We start from the raw sequence: 19,688 nt of genomic DNA, 5'->3' as shown, positions 1-19,688 counted from the left end.
GCATGTCTCTCTCTGCTGTACCAATTCCACACTTCATAGAATCACAGAAAGGTAGGGCTGGGAGGGACTTTGAGAGGTCATCAAGTCCAGCCCCTTGTGCTGAGGCAGGACCAAGCAAACGTAGATCATCCCTGACAGGTGTTTGTTGAACCTGTTCTTAAAAACCTCCAGTGATGGGGATTCCACAAGCTCCCTTGGAAGCTCGTTCCAGAGCTTAACTACCCCAAGGGCATGTCTATAAAACGAAATTAGGTCGATTTTATAGAAGTCGATCTTCAGAAAGCGATTTTATACAGTTGATCATGCATGTCCCCACTAGAGCGCATTAGATCGGTGGAGTGGGTCCTCAATACTGTGTTTAGCATCGACTCATGGAGTGGTGCACTGTGGGTAGCTATCTCACAGTCCCCGCTGCCAATTGAAATTCTGGGTTAAGCTCCCAATGCCTGATGGGGGCAAAACCATTGTCACGGGTGGTTTTGGGTACATGTCGTCAGTCTCCCGTCCCTCCCTCCCTCCCTGAAAGCAATGTCAAACAATCATTTTGCTCCCTTTTTCCTGGGTTATCCATGCAGACACCATAGCACAGCAAGAATGGAGCCCGCTCAGCTGCGCATTGCTTTTGTGAGCATTGTAAACACCTTGCGCATTATCCCGGAGTATGTGCAGAGCCTAGCTAGGAGCCGCCAGCAGGAGGAAGATTGTGAGGAGGACATGGACACAGATGTTCCTGAAAGCACAGGATGTGGCAATTGGGATATCTTAGATTCATAGATATTAAAGTCAGAAGGGACCATTATGATCATCTAGTCTGACTTCCTGCACAATGCAGGCCACCGAATCTCACCCACCCACTCCTGCAATAAACCTCTCACCTATGTCTGAGCTATTGAAGTCCTCAGATCATGGTTTAAAGACTTCAAGGTGCAGAGAATCCTCCAGCAAGTGACCTGTGCCCCATGCTGCAGAGGAAGGCGAAAACCCCCCAGGGCCTCTTCCAGATCTTCCTGTATGATATCCTGGTCCCTCTCTGTATTGGCAATACCTCCCAGCTTTCTGTCATCTGCAAACTTTATTAGCACACTCCCACTTTTTGTGCTGAGGTCAGTAATAAAAAGATTAAATAAGATTGGTCCCAAAACAGATCCCTGAGGAACTCCACTGGTAACCTCCCTCCAGTCTGACAGTTCACCTTTCAGTAGGACCAGCTGTAGTCTCCCCTTTAACCAATTCCTTATCCACCTTTCAATTTTCATATTGATCCCCATCTTTTCCAATTTAACTAATAATTCCCCATGTGGCACCGTATCAAACACCTTACTGAAATCTAAGTAAATTAGATCCACTGCATTTCCTTTGTCTAAAAATCTGTTACTTTCTCAAAGAAGGAGATCAGGTTGGTTTGGCACGATCTACCTTTTGTAAAACCATGTTGTATTTTGTCCCAAATACCGTTGACCTCAATGTCCTTAACTACTTTCTCCTTCAAAATTTTTTCCAAGACCTTGCATACTACAGATGTCAAACTAACAGGCCTGTAGTTACCTGGATCACTTTTTTCCCCTTTCTTAAAAATAGGAACTATGTTAGCAATTCTCCAGTCATACGGTAGAACCCCTAAGTTTACAGATTCATTAAAAATTCTTGCTAATGGGCTTGCAATTTCATGTGCCAATTCATTTAATATTCCTGGATGAAAATTATCTGGGCCCCCCCGATTTAGTCCCCTTAAGTTGTTCGAGTTTTGTTTCTGCCTCAGATACGGTAATATCTACCGCCATATCCTCATTCCCATTTGTCATGCTACCATTATCCCTAAAATCCTCATTAGCCTCATTAAAGACTGAGGCAAAGTATTTGTTTAGATATTGGGCCATGCCTAGATTATCCTTAACCTCCACTCCATCCTCAGTGTTTAGCGGTGCCACTTCTTCTTTCTTTGGTTTCTTCTTATTTATATGGCTATAGAACCTTTTACTATTGGTTTTAATTCTCTTTGCAAGGTCCAACCTCATCACTGATATACAGTGCTGCTCCACCACCTTTACCTTTATTTCTGACTTTCCTAAACAGCACATACCCTTCAATAGCTGTAGTCCAGTCATAGAATCATAGAATATCAGGGTTGGAAGGCACCTCAGGAGGTCATCTAGTCCAACCCCCTGCTCAAAGCAGGACCAATCCCCAACTAAATCATCCCAGCCAGGGCTTTGTCAAGCCTGACCTTAAAAATATCTAAGGAAGGAGATTCCACCACCTCCCTAGGTAATGCATTCCAGTGTTTCACCACCCTCCTAGTGAAAAAGTTTTTCCTAATATCCAACCTAAACCTTCCCCACTGCAACTTGAGACCATTACTCCTTGTTCTGTCATCAGCTACCACTGAGAGCAGTCTAGATCCATCCTCTTTGGAACCCCCTTTCAGGTAGTTGAAAACAGCTATCAAATCCCCCCCTCATTCTTCTCTTCCGCAGACTAAACAATCCCAGTTCCCTCAGCCTCTCCTCATAAGTCATGTGTTCCAGTCCCCTAATAATTTTTGTTGCCCTCCGCTGGACATTTTCCAATGTTTCCACATCCTTCTTGTAGTGTGGGGCCCAAAACTGGACACAGTACTCCAGATGAGGCCTCACCAATGTTGAATAGAGGGGAACGATCACGTCCCTCGATCTGCTGGCAATGCCCCTACGTATACATCCCAAAATGCCATTGGCCTTCTTGGCAATAAGGGCACACTATTGACTCATATCCAGCTTCTCGTCCACTGTAACCCTTAGGTCCTTTTCTGCAGAACTACTATTCCATCAATTTTCTGTCATCCCTATAATATCTGGTTTCACTTTCTGCACCAGTAGCTCTAGTTCCTCCATTTTGTTACCTAGGCTCCTTGCACTGGTGTACAAACATCTTAATTTTTGCTGTTTGGCCTCGCTCACATTCTTTACCCAATGAGGCATGGACATTCTACAGCCAGTATGACCTATTAGACTGGTATCCACACTGTCCTTCCTCCTTATGTCCATTGTCCTACCCACGGCTGTATCCTTTCTTACTTTGTTTTCTTCCCTCTCAATGTTAAAATCCGGCATGGAGATTACCTGGACATCCCAACCATCTCCCCAAGATTCCTAGTTTAAAGCTCTCTTAATCAGTTGTGCCAGCCTCCATCCTAGAAGTCTATTTCCTTCCCTACTCAGATGAAGTCCATCCCGAGAGAACTGTCCTCTGTCCATTAATGCCTCCCAGTGGCCATACATCCCAAAGCCCTCCTTATAGCACCACTGCCTGAGCCATCTGTTGATAGTCAATCTTGTCAAACCTTTGTTGCCCTTCTCTAGAAAGAGGCAGAATTCCACTGAAGATCACCTGAGCCTCGATTTCCTTAAGTGTTTTCCCCAGCCTGGCATAGTCTCCCTTGATATGTTCCAGCAAGAATCTACCGGTATCATTTGTTCCCACATGAAGGACGATCAGTGGATTCTTTCCCGCTCCCTTTAGGATCCTCTTCAACCTCAGGTCCACATCCCATATCTTAGCACCTGGAATACAGCACACTCTTCTTTTCTCTGGATCAGCTGTGGTTACAGGCCTGTCCATTCTTCTCAGTAAGGAGTCCCCGATCACGTAGACCTGCCTTTTCCTGGTGACGTTGCGATTCTGCGGTCTATCCCCTGTTCCCTCTGGCTGCAAGTTCTTTCCATTCCTATTCTCCCTTGTAATCCTCTTCAACCCATCCTGAATCCTCCTGGGGCTCATATTTGGTGTAGTCTCCATTGACTCTTCCCCTTTTCCTATAGGACTAGCCGCTCTTCTCTTCTTCCTTTCCCTTCCACCTTCAGTGACCACCTGCTGAGCCCATTCTTCATTTTCCAACTCTTCAAACCTGTTCTTGAGCTCTATTTCTGCTTCGCTAGCCCATCTTTTCCTCTTCCTGGTTCTCGTAGTCACATGCTTCCACTGTCCTTTTTCTTCACCCAGCAGTCTCCCCTCAGAGTTCTTTGGTCCTGCTTCCATGTGCAAGTCTGAGATTTTCCCTTCAGCTGCCTCATGTCTTTGCTCCATAATCCGCTCGAACCCCCTTCTAAACTCAACCAGACTTTCCACCTGCAAGGTAGCTTTCCTTGCTGATCCCTCCCAGTCTCCAATCCTCGGATCTTTTCTTCCATCAGCTCTATCAGATGGCACTTCATGCAGACAAAACTCTTTCCAGGTACCCGCTCCAGGACCATGTACATACCGCAGCTTCCACATCCAGTCATCTTCATTGTGTCTTCCACTACTTGGGTCACTCCCACTGCTGCCTCTGAATCTGTCATAGCCTTCCCACCTAAATCCTGTTAATCTGGGAAACACAAACCACACCAAAACACCAGCACCCACAATGGCAGCATTGGGGCATATTAATACAGTGGAATGCCAATTCTGGGCCCAGCAAACAGCACAGACTGGTGGGACCACACAGTGTTGCAGGTATGGGATGATTCCTAGTGGCTGTGAAACTTTCGCATGCGTAAGGCCACTTTCATGGAACTTTCTGAGTTGCTTTCCCCCGCCCTGAAGCTCAGGAATACCAAGACGAGACCTGCCATGACATTTGAGAAGTGAGTGGCGATAGCCCTGTGGAAGCTTGCAACGTCAGTTGGGAATCAATTTGGAGTGGGCAAATCTACAGTGGGGGCTGCTGTGATCCAAGTAGCCAGGGCAATCAGTACCCTTCTGCTAAGAAGGGTAGTAACTCTGGGAAATGTGCAGGTCATAGTGGATGGCTTTGCTGCAATGGGGTTCCCTAACTGTGGTGGGGCGATAGACAGAACCCATATCACTATCTTGGCACCAGACCACCTTGCCAAAGAGTACATATACCACAAGGGGTACTTCTCAATGGTGTTGCAAGCACTGGTGGATCACAAGGGCCATTTCACCGACATCAATGTGGGATGGTCAGGAAAGGTGCATGATGCTCGCATCTTTCAGAACTTCGGGCTGTTCGGAAAGCTGCAAGAAGGGACTTTCTTCCCAGACCAGAAAATTACTGTTGAGGAAGTTGAAATGCCAATAGTTATCCTTGGGGACCCAGCCTACCCCTTGCTTCCATGACTCATGAAGCCATAAACAGGCAGCTTAGACAGCAGTAAGGAGTTCAACTATAGGCTTAGCAAGTGCAGAATGGTGGTAGAATGTGCCTTTGGACGTTTAAGGGGGCGCTGGGGCAGTTTGCTGAATAGGTTAAACCTCAGCAAAACCAATATTGCCATTGTTATTGCTGCTTGCTGTGTGCTCCATAATATCTGTGAGAGTAAGGGGGAGACATTTATGGTGGGGTGGGAGGTTGAGGAAAATTGCCTGGTGGCCAATTTTGAACAGCCAGACATCAGGGCAATTAGAAGAGCACACCAAGGCATGCTGCGCATTAGAGAAGCTTTGAAAAACAGTTTCATGACTGACCCGGCTACAGTGTGACAGTTGTGTGTGTTTGTCCTTGATGCAAACCCGCCCCCTTTGGTGAATGTACTTCCCTGTAATCCAATCCCCCTCCCTGCTTCGACCACAGCTGGCACAGGAAATAAAGTCCCTATTGTTTTGAATCCATTCATTTTTTATTTATAAAAAAAAGCTTGAGATCACTGACAATGCTGACTAGTAAAAGGTAGCCCAGGTGTACAAAGGGTTTGATAATGGGGTGGGTTGGGGGAGGAGGGAAGGACAAGGCCACATTGCTTATTGTAGCCACACTACAAATCAAAGCTGTTTGAATGACAGCCTTCTGTTGCTTGCGCCATCCCCTGGAGTTGAGTGGCAGGGTGCCCGGAACCTCCTCCCGTGTTCTTGGTCATCTGGGTGAGGAGGATATGGAACTTGGCGAGGAGGGCAGGCAGTTACACAACGGATGCAGCCGGGGTCTGTACTCTAGTTGCCTTTCCTGTAGCTCCACCAGATGCCTCATCATGTCCATTTTCTCCCCCATTAGCCTCAGTATCTCCTCCTGCATTTTCTGATCATGCTCACTGTATGCTTTCCTGGCCTCTGCCACCGAATGCCTCCATGCATTCAGCTGTGCCCTATCAGTGTTGGGAGGACTGCATGAGCTTGGAAAACATGTAATTGCAAGTGCATTTTTTCGCCTTCTAATCTGCGATAACCTCAGGGACGGAGTTGATGCGGGGAGCATAGAAACATTTGCATCTGTGTGTGGGGGGGGGGGGGAGGAAGCACATGTGTTTTAGGTCGCATTTTGCCTTTTCTATTGATTGCCTGCCAGTATGGTGACACATCACACACAGCTGGGCAACTGAATTCGGTCTCCAGACAGCCATGGTAAGCCAAAGGGTACGTGGGGTTGGCTTCTTCAGTGTTCATAACATGTGGGAATGGTTTCAAACTGCAGCGCTCTCCTTTCCCATAGCAACCAATGCCACTTAAAAGGAGGGGCTGCAGTTTTGGGGTGGATGTGCAGCACCCCCACCCCACCTGCGTGGCTATTGGCCAGAATGATCCCTTTTACCCAAACACAAACAGCCCAGCATGACCGGGGTCTAATGTGTTGGGGATCACCAAAGAGAGGAGATTACTGGTCCCTTACAAAACTTTCCCTATTTCAACTAGGTGACCGTGAATGATATCACTCTCCTGAGGCTGACACAGAAAGATAAAACTGAATGTTGCATGAGTGTGACCAAAACCCAGGACCATTCGCTGCCATGCTTTGTGCTGCAATGATTCCAGACTACTTGCTACTGGCTTGGAGTGGTAAAGTGTCCTACCGTGGAGGACAAAATCATGCAGCCCTCCCCAGAAACCTGCAAAATCTTTCAGAGTACCTCCAGGAGAGCTTCATGGAGATGTCCCTGGAGGATTCCCACTCCATCCCCAGACACGTTAAGAGACTTTTCCAGTAGCAGTACTGGCCATAAATGCATCCCAATTGTTCAGGGCAAATCAAACATTAAAAACAATTTATTTTAACCCCTGTAGTGTCATTACAAATGTGCACTCACCAGAGGTGCCTTCTCCACCTTCAGGGTCTGGGAACAATACATCCTGGGAGGGTATTGGCTCCAGGGTGAGGAAAAGGTCCTGGCTGCCGGGGAGAACAGATTCTCTGCTTGCCTGCTATGCATTCTCCTCCTCCTCATCCACAAAATCCTGATCCATGTTGTGTGAGGCTGCCACCTTGCAGGTGTCCACAGAGAGTGTTGGGGTACTGGTAGGGTGTCCCCCCCCAGAATGGCATGCAGCTGATCATAGAAGCAGCATGTCTGGGGCTCTGACCCAGAGTGACCGTTTGCCTCCTTTGTCTTTTGGTAGGCTTGCCTGAGCTCCTTAATTTTCACCTGGCACTGCTGTGTGTCCCTGGTGTAGCCTCTGACCACCATGCCCTGTGTGATTTTGGCATATATATCAGCATTTCTTCTGCTGGATCGGAGTTCTGCCTGGACAGATTCTTCTCCCCATACAGCAATCAGATCCAGTGTCTCCTGTTCGCTCCATGCTGGAGCTCGTTTGCCATTCTGGGACTGCATGGTCACCTGTTCTGCTGAGCTCACCACACTGACCAAACAGGAAATGAAATTCAAAAGTTCCCAGTGCTTTTCCTGTCTACCTGGCTAGTGCATCGGAGTTGAAAGTGCAGTCCAGAGCCGTCACATTGGAGCACTCTGGGATAGCTCCCAGAGGCCAATACCATTGAATTGCACAGCGCTGCATCTACACTACCCCAAATTCGACCCAGGAAGGTCGATTTTAGTGCTACTCCCCTCGTCGGGGAGGAGTACAGTAGTCGATTTTAAGAGCCCTTTAGGTTGGCGGAACGGGGTTGGTTGTGTAGAGGCATTCATTATAAAATCGACCTAACTCAGCTAAATTCGACCTAACCTCATTGTGTAGACCAGGCCTGAGAATTGGAAAGTTTTTCCCTCGTATCTAACCTGAATCTCCCTTTGCTGCAGATTAAGCCCATTACTGCTTGGCCTACCTTCAAAGGACATGGAGAACAACTGATCCCTGTCTTCTATATAACAGCACTTCACATATGTGAAGACTGTTCTCAGGTCCCCCCTCAGCCTTCTTTTCTCAAGACTAAACATGACCTGTTTTTTTAACCTTTCCTCACAGACCAGGTTTTCTCAACCTTTTATCATTTGATAGTCATTTATCATTTCATAGTCATAAGAAACTTCAGACTGGCTCAATAGTCCACAAGGGGCTTATTTTAAGCATGGACTTCAAAAAGTTCCCAATTCTGGGACTGGATCAGAGGATTTTATTCAGATAACACTGCGTGCCCACATTTTTACCACGCACTGACTGCCTAGCACCAACAGATGGACAGGTCACCCTTTGCCATGTTCCTTTCCTTCTGGACCAATAGCTGTTCAGGTGCCAGAAGTCACGTACATCAACACTGAGGCTGCCATGGGCAAAGAGAGAGACCTCATCATGGAAAGGTGCCAGAATTTGTCTTTACCTTGACCCTGCCTCATATGCAATCTGTGCATTTGGTGTTGAGGACTGCATTCCCTTTTGTGCTTCTCCTAAAGCCCCACCCTCTGTAGTTCAGGGAGCATGGACTCCACAGCCAGCCTCCTGTCTCTCTCTGAGAAACAGGACCAGTGACCTTCCCTGGGCCATGGGAAATTTCCCTACTGGTGTCCAAAATGTTCAAAGGACTTCCTACACCATGTTTCATAATCCTGCTCCCCCACAGCCTGAGCCAAAGCTCACTGAAATCAATAGAAGTCTTTCCACTGATTTTGATGGGCATTGGATCAGGTCTGGGTGGCAAGATAGGCCGGAGAGTCTACGGAGACTGTGTGTGGCTCCATGGTGAGACTGTTACAGTGATCCAGGAGTTCACATCTGTTACTGGCATGGTGAAATCTAGTTGTAAAACATACAACCAGCTTGGGGTGTATGCCCTGCTTTCTGACAGTCTGCCCTGAGGTCGGCACTCACAATCCTGAGCCACTCCAGACAGCATGACATGAATAATGCATTGGCTTTTCTGGTACCTCCCTGGCTCTCAGTGACTTTTCAAAAATAATTGTCCAGATTCTTCAAGTTCATTAGCTACTAATGCCCTCCACATTCGAGAAGGAATGATTCCTCCTTTAGAAGAAGGGCTTTATTATGTTTAACAAAGACTCAATGGAATGTCCAATCTTGAAATAACTAATTAAACAATTAGTATTTTGGGGCACTTGGGGGGCTATTCTCCAAAGCCCAAAACCAGCAAGGCACTGAAGCACATGTTGAAGCCCCAGTCTGAAAGGACTAAAGCATGCACTGAAGTGCTTTCCTACATAGGGAGGGATGGAAGCTGATAAACGCTTTGCCAAAGTGGGGCTTAATATATTGTAGAAAATAGGCGGCAGAAGAACTATGCCTGGTACAATCCCATCATGGGAGCAAAGCATGGCAGGGCCTCATTCAGATTTTGCAGAGATAGGTGTCTGCCTGGAAGCTTTTTATTTTGTCTCTGGCCAGGAAGGATTCTCTTACCTGTCCTAGCCCTTCATATAAAAAAAGCCCAACATATGCCTAAAGCCCTGCTCCCTATTCTGTCCAGACCTCCGGAGCTCTGCAGGACTGCACTACTGCTTTAATGTGATCTCCTTTCAGGGTCAAGGTCAAGCACAGCCTTTGTGGGCTAGACTTTCCATCATCCTGCACGTCATGTAGTTGTGTAAAACGCTACTGAATCACTCTTTGTGCCTGTGCAGAGTGAAAAGACAACACAAGCTGTGGGTGTCAACACGCCTGTTCTGTGTATCTCAATACACTTTTGCAACATCAGATGACAAATGAATTACTATAATGCCCTGGAAAGCTCTCCCTATCCCACCTCTACACTGAGCCCAGAACATGTTGGGACAGCACTGTGGGCATTTAGCTAGTCCTGTCTGGAGACCCATGTAGATATGTTTAGTTTTAGGGCAGATTATCCCAAGCTCTGCCCCTTGTGCAGCCATTTGCACTAGCACAAAGCTGATGTAAAATGCTACCAAATCAGAATGGCAAAAAGCAGCTGGAGTATGACTAATTATTCGCATTCAGTGGCCTCTCAGCAGGAGCCTGGGGGGTGGGAGTGTTCAGCACTTGCTGCTGGTGAGAATCCTGTAGTTTTACTTTTATTGCAGATCACCTTTGATACCTACTGGGTCAGGCAAAGGAGAAAACTGGTCAATAATGTGCAGTAAAGGCCTGGGCAAAGCTGCATTTGTAGAAGATAATAAACAAAAGATTGTGTTTCTGTGGGGAGAGCAAGCTGCCAACCACAATGAAATCAGCTGTGGCTAGCTCCTGGCTTAGGAAATCTTTGGGCATTAATACCCTTTGCTGATTACCTTCCCATCTCAAACATTTGGGAGAAGATGATGATGGGGCCACTCCAGCTATAACTGGATTCTACAGATAAGGCAGAAGAGCTCCATCATGATGTTATCAACCAACAGCAGTCTTTGTCTCTGATATAGCTGTTCTGTCTGTGGGATCCTGACATTTCATATCCCCCAAGGACCCTGATATGTGGGGGTTCAGCAGGGTTCATTTGGCTATCCCTCCTGTTCAACAAGTCCAGTGACTATAAATGATGACATGCTTTTGGCTTCAGAATCATCCACCTGGTGCCAAGAGGTGCTTAGATGCTATGGGAATGATGTAAGTGGCTAACTAGACAGATGAGTAGACAAACACATCGATGGTACTCTCCTCTATATCGCCTTTTCATTCCACTCACATTCTGCAGCTTCCTGGCTTTCCTGCTGCCTGAGCACCAGACAAATCTGCAGCAAAGCAATTTTCCTGTGGCTTACAGAAGTGATGGCTTTTGACAGGGGATATCAGTAAGAGGAATGGGCAGAGGCAATGTTTGCACCACCTCTCAAGGGTGCATGTCCTTCTCTAGAACAGTTTACAACTCCAGGGACCTCCAGAGTCCATTGCAGCACCTGGAGTATGCCTCTCACATATGGATCTTTCAGAGACAGCTCACATCTTTGTCACCTACAGACAAATATAATCTATCCCAGGCCCAGGTTGTGCAGAACACAGCTGTCTGTCTCCTAACCCCAGTACTCTGTAAACTGTAGGGCTGTAGAGACTCATAGGCTTTAAGGCCAGAAGGGACCATCACGATCATCTAATCTGACCTTCTGTACATTGCAGGCCACGGAATCTCACCCACCCACTCCTGTATTAGACCCCTAACCTCTGGCTGAGTTACTGAAGTCTTCAAATTACAGAGAATCCATCATTTACTCTAGTTTAAACCTGCAAGTGACCAATGCCCCATGCTGCAGAGGAAGGTGAAAAAATCCCAGGGTCTCTGCCAATCTGATCTGGGGGAAAATTCCTTCCCAATCCTAAACATGGCAATCAGTTAGACTCTGAGCATGTGGGCGAGACCCACCAGCCAGACACCTGGGAAAGAATTCTCTGTGGTAACTCAGAGCCCTCCACATCTAGTGTCCCATCAATAGGACACAGCAATATCAGGGTACAAAATATATAGGAATGACAGAGTCATGCTGGTGGGGGATTGGCACTATACATGAGGGAAAGTATAGAGTCAAATACAGTAAAAATCTTAAATGAACCAAACTGTACCCTAGAATCTCTGTGGATAGAGATGCCGTGCTTGAATAATAAGAGTAGAACAGTAGTAATATCCTACCAACCACTTGACCAGGATCATGATGGTGATTCTGAAATGCTCAGGGAGAATAGAGAGTCTACAAAATCAGAAAACCCAATAATACTGGGAGATTTCAACTCTCCCCGTACTGACTGGGAACATATCTCCTCAGGACAGGATGGAGAGATAAGATTTCTAGACAACATAAATGCTAGACTGCTTCTTGGAGCAGCATATCCTGGAACCCATAAGGGGTGAGGCAATTCTTTATTTAGCCCTAGGTGGAGCACAGGATCTGGTCCAAGAGGTGAATATATCTGAACCACACAGTTTTAGCAACCATGATGTAATTAAATTTAACATCCTTGTTGAGGGGGCATATACCAAAGAAACCCACCAGAATAGCATTTAACATCAAAAAGGGGAACTATACAAAAATGAGGAAGCTAGTTAAAGGAAAATTAAAAGGAACAAGAGTGAAATGCCTACAAGTTGCATGGAAACCATTTAAAACAGCATAATAGAGGCTCAAACTAAATGTATACCCCAAATCAAAAAGAGAGTTAGAGGACCAAAAAATGTCACCATAGCTAAACAAAAGAGTAAAAGAGGTGGTTAGAGACAAAAAGGCATTCTTTAAAAATTGGAAGTCAAATCCTACTGAGGAAAATAGAAAGGAGCATACACTCTCGCAAGTAATGGGTAAAGGTATAATTAGGCGGGCCAAAAAAGAATTTTAAAAGCAACTACAAAAGACACAAAAACTAACAGAAAATTTTTTAAAGTACATCAGAAGCAGGAAGCCTGCCAAACAATCAGTGGGGCCATTGGACAAACTATGTGCTAAAGGAGCACTCAAGGAAAACTAGGTTGTTGCAGAGAAGCTAAATGAATTCTTTGCATCAGTCTTCACTGCAGAGGATGTGAGAGCCATTCTTTATAGATGACAGATCTAAGGCACTGTCCCAGATTGAAGTGGCAATAGAGGAGGTTTTGGAACAAATTGCTAAATTAAACAGTAAATCACCAGGACCAGATGGTATTTACCAAAGAGTTCTGAAAGAACTCAAATATGAAATTGCAGAACTACTATGTGTGGTATGTTTCAGAGTGGTAGCCATGCTAGTCTGTATCAGCAAAAACAACGAGGAGTCCTTGTGGCACCTTAGAGACTAACAAATTTATTGGGCATAAGCTTTCGTGGGCTAAAATCCACTTCATCAGATGCATGGAGCAGAACATACAGTAGGGAGGTATAAATACACAGCATATGAAAAGATGGAAGTTGCCTTACCAAGTGGAAGGTCAGTGCTAACAAGCCAATTAAATTAAGGTGGAAGTGGGCTATTCTCAACAGTAGACAAGAAGGGGTGAAAATCACCTATCGCTTAAATCTGACTCTGTACCAGATGACTGCAGGCTAGCTAATGTGATGCCAATTTTTAAAAAAGTCTCCAGAGGTGATCCCAGCAATTACAGGGTGCTAAGCCTAAATTCAGGCAAATTGGCTGAAGCCATAGTAAAGAACATAATTATCAAAGACATAAATGAACACAATATGTTGGAGTGGAGTCCACATGGCTTTTGTAAAGGTAAATCATGACTCACCAATCTATTAGAGTTCTTTGAGGCTGTCAAAAGGCATGTGGACAAGGGTGATCCAGTAGATATACTATACTTGGATTTTCAGAAAGCCTTTGACACAGTCCCTCACCAGAGACTCTTAAGCAAAGTATGCAGCCAGGGGACAAGAGAGAAGGCCCTCACATGGATCAGTAATTAGTTAAAAGATAGGAAATGAACTGTCAGTTTTGACAATGGGGAGGAATAAATAGCAGAGTCCCCCAAGGACTTGTACTAGTACCTGTGCTGTTTAACATATTCATAAATTATGGGAAAGGGTGTGAACAATGAGGTGGCAAAATTTGCAGACAGTATAAAATTACTGAAGACAGTTAGGACCAAAGCTGACTGCGAAGAGTTACAAAGGGATCTCACAAAATTGGGTGACAAAATGGCAGCTGAAATTCAATGTTGATATATGCAATGTAATGTACATTGGAAAAAATAATCCCAACTATACATATACAGTGATAGGGACTCAACTAGCTGTTACCACTCAAGGAAGAGATCTTGGAGTCATTGCAGTTAGTTCTCTGAAAACATCTGCTCAATGTTTCGTGGCAGTCTAAAAAGCTAACAGAATGTTAGGAACCATTAGTAAAGGGATAGAAAATATCATAATGCTGCTATATAAATCCATGGTACGCCCCCCACCTTGAATACCACATGCAGTTCTGGATGCCCCATCTCAAAAAAGATATATTAGACTTGGAAAAGGTGCAGAGATGGGCAACAAAAATGATTAGGGACATGGAACAGCTTCCATATGAGGAGAGATTAAAAAGACAGGGACTGTTCAGCTTAGAAAAGAGGAGACCAAGTGGGGATATGATCAAGGTCTATAAAATCATGAATGGGGTGGAGAAGATGAATAAGGAAGTGTTACTATGTGGCTCTGGGAAGAAGGATAAAGGAGTTTGAGGCGCAAGTGGTCTTCTCGTCCATCCTCCCCGTGGAAGGAAAAGGCCTGGGTAGGGACCGTCGAATCGTGGAAGTCAACGAATGGCTACGCCGGTGGTGTCGGAGAGAAGGCTTTGGATTCTTTGACCATGGGATGGTGTTCCATGAAGGAGGAGTGCTGGGCAGAGACGGGCTCCACCTTACGAAGAGAGGGAAGAGCATCTTTGCGAGCAGGCTGGCTAACCTAGTGAGGAGGGCTTTAAACTAGGTTCACCGGGGGAAGGAGACCAAAGCCCTGAGGTAAGTGGGAAAGCGGGATACCGGGAGGAAGCACAGGCAGGAACGTCTGTGAGGGGAGGGCTCCTGCCTCATACTGAGAATGAGGGGCGATCAGCAGGTTATCTCAAATGCTTATATATGAATGCACAAAGCCTTCGAAACAAGCAGGGAGAACTGGAGGTCCTGGTGATGTCAAGGAATTATGACGTGATTGGAATAACAGAGACTTGGTGGGATAACTCACATGACTGGAGTACTGTCATGGATGGTTATAAACTGTTCAGGAAGGACAGGCAGGGCAGAAAAGGTGGGGGAGTAGCACTGTATGTAAGGGAGCAGTATGACTGCTCAGAGCTCCAGTATGAAACTGCAGAAAAACCTGAGTGTCTCTGGATTAAGTTTAGAAGTGTGAGCAACAAGAGTGATGTAGTGGTGGGAGTCTGTTATAGACCACCGGACCAGGGGGATGAGGTGGATGAGGCTTTCTTCCGGCAACTCGCAGAAGCTACTAGATCGCACGCCCTGGTTCTCATGGGTGACTTTAATTTTCCCGATATCTGCTGGGAGAGCAATACAGCGGTGCATAGACAATCCAGGGAGTTTTTGGAAAGTGTAGGGGACAATTTCCTGGTGCAAGTGCTAGAGGAGCCAACTAGAGAGGGAGCTTTTCTTGACCTGCTGCTCACAAACCGGGAAGAATTAGTGGGGGAAGCAAAAGTGGATGGGAATCTGGGAGGCAGTGACCATAAGTTGGTTGAGTTCAGGATCCTGACACAGGGAAGAAAGGTAAGCAGCAGGATACGGACCCTGGACTTCAGGAAAGCAGACTTCGACTCCCTCAGGGAACGGATGGGTAGGATCCCCTGGGGGACTAACATGAAGGGGAAAGGAGTCTAGGAGAGCTGGCTGTATTTTAAGGAATCCCTGTTGAGGTTACAGGGACAAACCATCCCGATGAGTCGAAAGAATAGTAAATATGGCAGGCGACCAGCTTGGCTTAACGGTGAAATCCTAGCGGATCTTAAACATAAAAAAGAAGCTTACAAGAAGTGGAAGGTTGGACATATGACCAGGGAAGAGTATAAAAATATTGCTCGGGCATGTAGGAATGAAATCAGGAGGGCCAAATCGCACCTGGAGCTGCAGCTAGCAAGAGATGTCAAGAGTAACAAGAAGGGTTTCTTCAGGTATGTTGGCAACAAGAAGAAAGCCAAGGAAAGTGTGGGCCCCTTACTGAATGAGGGAGGCAACCTAGTGACAGAGGATGTGAAAAAGCTAATGTACTCAATGCTTTTTTTGCCTCTGTCTTCACTAACAAGGTCAAGCTGGATATGAGTCAGCAGTGTGCCCTTGTTGCCAAGAAGGCCAATGGCATTTTGGGATGTATAAGTAGGGGCATAGCGAGCAGATCGAGGGATGTGATCGTTTCCCTCTATTCGACATTGGTGAGGCCTCATCTGGAGTACGGTGTCCAGTTTTGGGCCCCACACTACAAGAAGGATGTGGATAAATTGGAGAGAGTCCAGCGAAGGGCAACAAAAATGATTAGGGGTCTGGAACACATGACTTATGAGGAGAGGCTGAGGGAACTGGGATTGTTTAGTCTGCAGAAGAGAAGAATGAGGGGGGATTTGATAGCTGCTTTCAACTACCTGAGAGGTGGTTCCAGAGAGGATGGTTCTAGACTATTCTCAGTGGTAGAAGAGGACAGGACAAGGAGTAATGGTCTCAAGTTGCAGTGGGGGAGGTTTAGGTTGGATATTAGGAAAAACTTTTTCACTAGGAGGGTGGTGAAACACTGGAATGCGTTACCTAGGGAGGTGGTAGAATCTCCTTCCTTAGAAGTTTTTAAGGTCAGGCTTGACAAAGCCCTGGCTGGGATGATTTAATTGGGGATTGGTCCTGCTTTGAGCAGGGGGTTGGACTAGATGACCTCCTGAGGTCCCTTCCAACCCTGATATTCTATGATTCTATGATTTACCCCTTCCCATAACACAAGAACCCAATGAAATTATTAAGCAGCAGGCTTAAAACAAACAAAAGGAAGTACTTCTTCACACAGCACACAGTCAACCTGTGAAACTCATTGTCATGGGATGTTGTGAAGGGCAAAACCATAACTAGGTTAAAAAAAGAATTAGATAAGTTCATGGAGGATAGGTCTATCAATGGCTATTAGCCAGGATTATCAGGGACAAAACCCCATGCTTTGCGTGTCCCTAAACCTCTGACTGCCAGAAGGTGGGAGTGGACGATAAGGGATGGATCGCTTGATGATTGCCTGTTCTGTTCATTCCCTCTGAAGCACCTGGAACTCATCGCTGTTAGAAGACAGGATACTGGGCTAGATGGTTTGACCCATTGTTGCCGTTCTTATGTTCTTAATTACAAGATAATTAAAGCTAACACTTTTGCAGGGGGGGGGGTCCCAAATTTTAGTTCTTGTTACTACCACAAGTTCAATACACGATATAATTATACACATGTACATACATACACTGTCCTAGGGCTTGTCTCTGGGAGGAAAAATTTACCCTTCACCATCTCTGTGGAATGGTGTCCAATCCCTCTGTAGGGCATGCTGGCTCTTTAAAGTTGGGAAACAAAGGATAGCCCCACAGTCTCCTTCAAACTCTCTTGAGTCTGTGCAACAACGGTCTGCAATTTGCTCAATCTGCAGCCATCCTAGTCTTCATCTTCTCCAGAGGCATTAGGGGGCCTGCTGTCTAAATCAACAAAACTGGCAAAGCCCCTGAATCCCAATCCATGCAGCAGCACCCTCTGGTCCTTGTGCTGCTCCACCACTGAGATTTCCACTCTGGCTCCCACCCCTCCTATTTATAAACTCCCCTCCCTCCCCTAGAATCCCCATTGGTTCTCAGAGAGGGACTCTATTATCAGGCTACTTGCTCACAATAGAAATCAACCAGGCAGTTTCAAACAGCTAATGAGCATGCCCTGTGCTCACCGTACCCTGTGCCTGCATCATTTAGGCCCACCCGGCAGAGTCACTGAGTGGCTTGGTCAAGTCTTCAGGCACCCAGAGCCCACCCCAAAAAAAACAAAACCAAGAGCAATTTGTCATCCCCACTGTTCCTTCTCTTATTCACACCGTTACATGCTGCGATGCAAGCAGGAGGGTGACTGAAGGACTTCACAACTCAGCCCATAACACTTTTAGTTTCTATCCTTCTGGAGGGTCCAGAGGTGGAAGAGGAAAGAGAAGCTCCTCTGCTGGCATGAAAATCACCTAAACTCTTGCTAAACTCAGTGGTTCTTTTTCTAACCTGTCTCTAGACCTTTATTAAAAATTGCTCCACACTGAACCACTAAGCATCTCCCTGCACTAGGCAAGTGCCTGCTGTGCCTTTATTGTTGGAGCAGCTCTAGTGAATAGCATTTCCAAGCCTGTCAATCAGCCAGTTTCACAGAAGCCTTCAGCTGGCTTTGCTTTCTTTTTAAAAAAATCATCAAAACACAGAGAAAAGGGAAAGCTACCAAGATAATTTTACAATTTACAATTTACACTGAGCCAATTGTTTGCCACCTCTGCCTCCGACAAACAGATATTAACCCTCTCCAGCCCAATAAACCTGGAATGCTCAAGAAATATCTATGGCTCTCTATCAGAGCTGTCACTTTAACATTTGTCAGCAGTGTCTGGAGTTCTGAAGGGGTGTGTTCTTACTGGATGGGTCCGTGACAATAAATTATAAACAGAAGCACAATATAGAAAAATCCAGCACGTTTCTCCTTTGAGAGCACGGGTTCCAGCCCCTTTGCCCAGCGCAGCAGCACCACAGTGGGCAATGGTGCATTTGCACAGGGAAATGGGGGCACCTGTACTCCATGGCGCAGGGGAACTGGGCTCAACAGGAGCTATCTCTGGGGTAGCCCAGCAGGAGAGGTGGACAGACAATGAGACAATGGATAGGTTCACATGTAGATGCGCTGCACAACCCCCGCCCCCACTGAGAAAGGGTGCCAGAGCTAGTACTGCAGCCCAGGGATCACACTAGCAGAGCAGTGGCTAAACTGATGTTCTGTGCCCTGGGGGGGAGGATTCCATCTCCCTTGCTGGCATGAAAATCCTCAGGTAAAGACTGCACTTCACACAAGGGTTCAGGATTTAGGCTGTCAAACAAACTCAGCTAGCAGTGTGATCAGTGAATAGAGCATTACAGTGGGACTTGGGAGACCTGAGTTCTGTGGGACGGTGAGCTTGGATAAGTCACGGCGCCTGCCCATGCCTCAGTTTCCCCATCAGTACAATGGGGATAATGAGGCTGACCTCCTTTGTAAAGCACTTGTGAGATCTACTGACAAAAAGAGCTACGTATTATTAACTTTTACTCCTGTCAAGTATCCTATACACTAATGGTATATGAAATGACATGGAGACTTTCTTTTAAGAGGGATGAGGAATTTTTTTTAATGTCTCCATTAAGGCTAAAAATTGTAGCACAGGTCAAAGGAAGGCACCAGCTGGGGATGGCGATGGTGCTTTTGGGGGGAGTGTGGGTGGAGAGGGTTGGTTGGCTGGTTTGTTAATTGGATTCTGGCCCATCAAGGGAAAGTACAGAGCTACAAAATCATTTGTATTTTTGAGAAATGCAAGAGCACAGCTCCCCAGCTGGTGCAGATCTACATAGCTCAGTTGATTTCCATGGAGCTGCGCCTGCTTTTATGATATACATTCTGACTTCTTGTACTGGCCAGCAGGATGCAGTAGCTGACTGGAAAATCAGGGTTTTACTCCCCACACCCAAGTCATGGATGGCCTTAGCCAAGGTATGTTGCCTTTGTCTGGTGTATTTATATTGCAAGCACCTTGGGACTGGCCCTACATGGATGTACAGCACCTACTACAATGGGGCCCTGATCTTGTTGGGGCCTGTTTCTGCTGCTGTACTAATTAGAAAGGATAAGTAGAGAAAGGATAAGTAGGTCAGCTTCAGTATGGCTTTCCTGGGTATTTTAAATGCTCACTTTGACTAGTTAGGCATGGGTATTGCTTGTGTTAGACTGTCTCTTCCTACCGTTGGGGAAATTATTTGCCTATCTAGGGGACAGAATAAAGCCTAGGTTGGAGGTTTATTAATAATTAATATATTTCCAAATCTAGACTAACGTATCATTAGGGCTGAATGTGCCTTTGACATTATGGTTGCTGTTAGGGGGCTTATTCCTTCACCCACTTACTTCCCTGGTCCTTCTCACATGAACAGAGAGCAACAATACCCAAAGTCCAAAG

Source organism: Natator depressus, chromosome 9 (assembly GCF_965152275.1).
Source record: "Natator depressus isolate rNatDep1 chromosome 9, rNatDep2.hap1, whole genome shotgun sequence".
Classification (NCBI taxonomy): Eukaryota; Metazoa; Chordata; order Testudines; family Cheloniidae; genus Natator; species Natator depressus.
The sequence above is the reverse complement of the archived record's forward strand: the minus strand, read 5'-3'. Positions refer to the sequence as shown.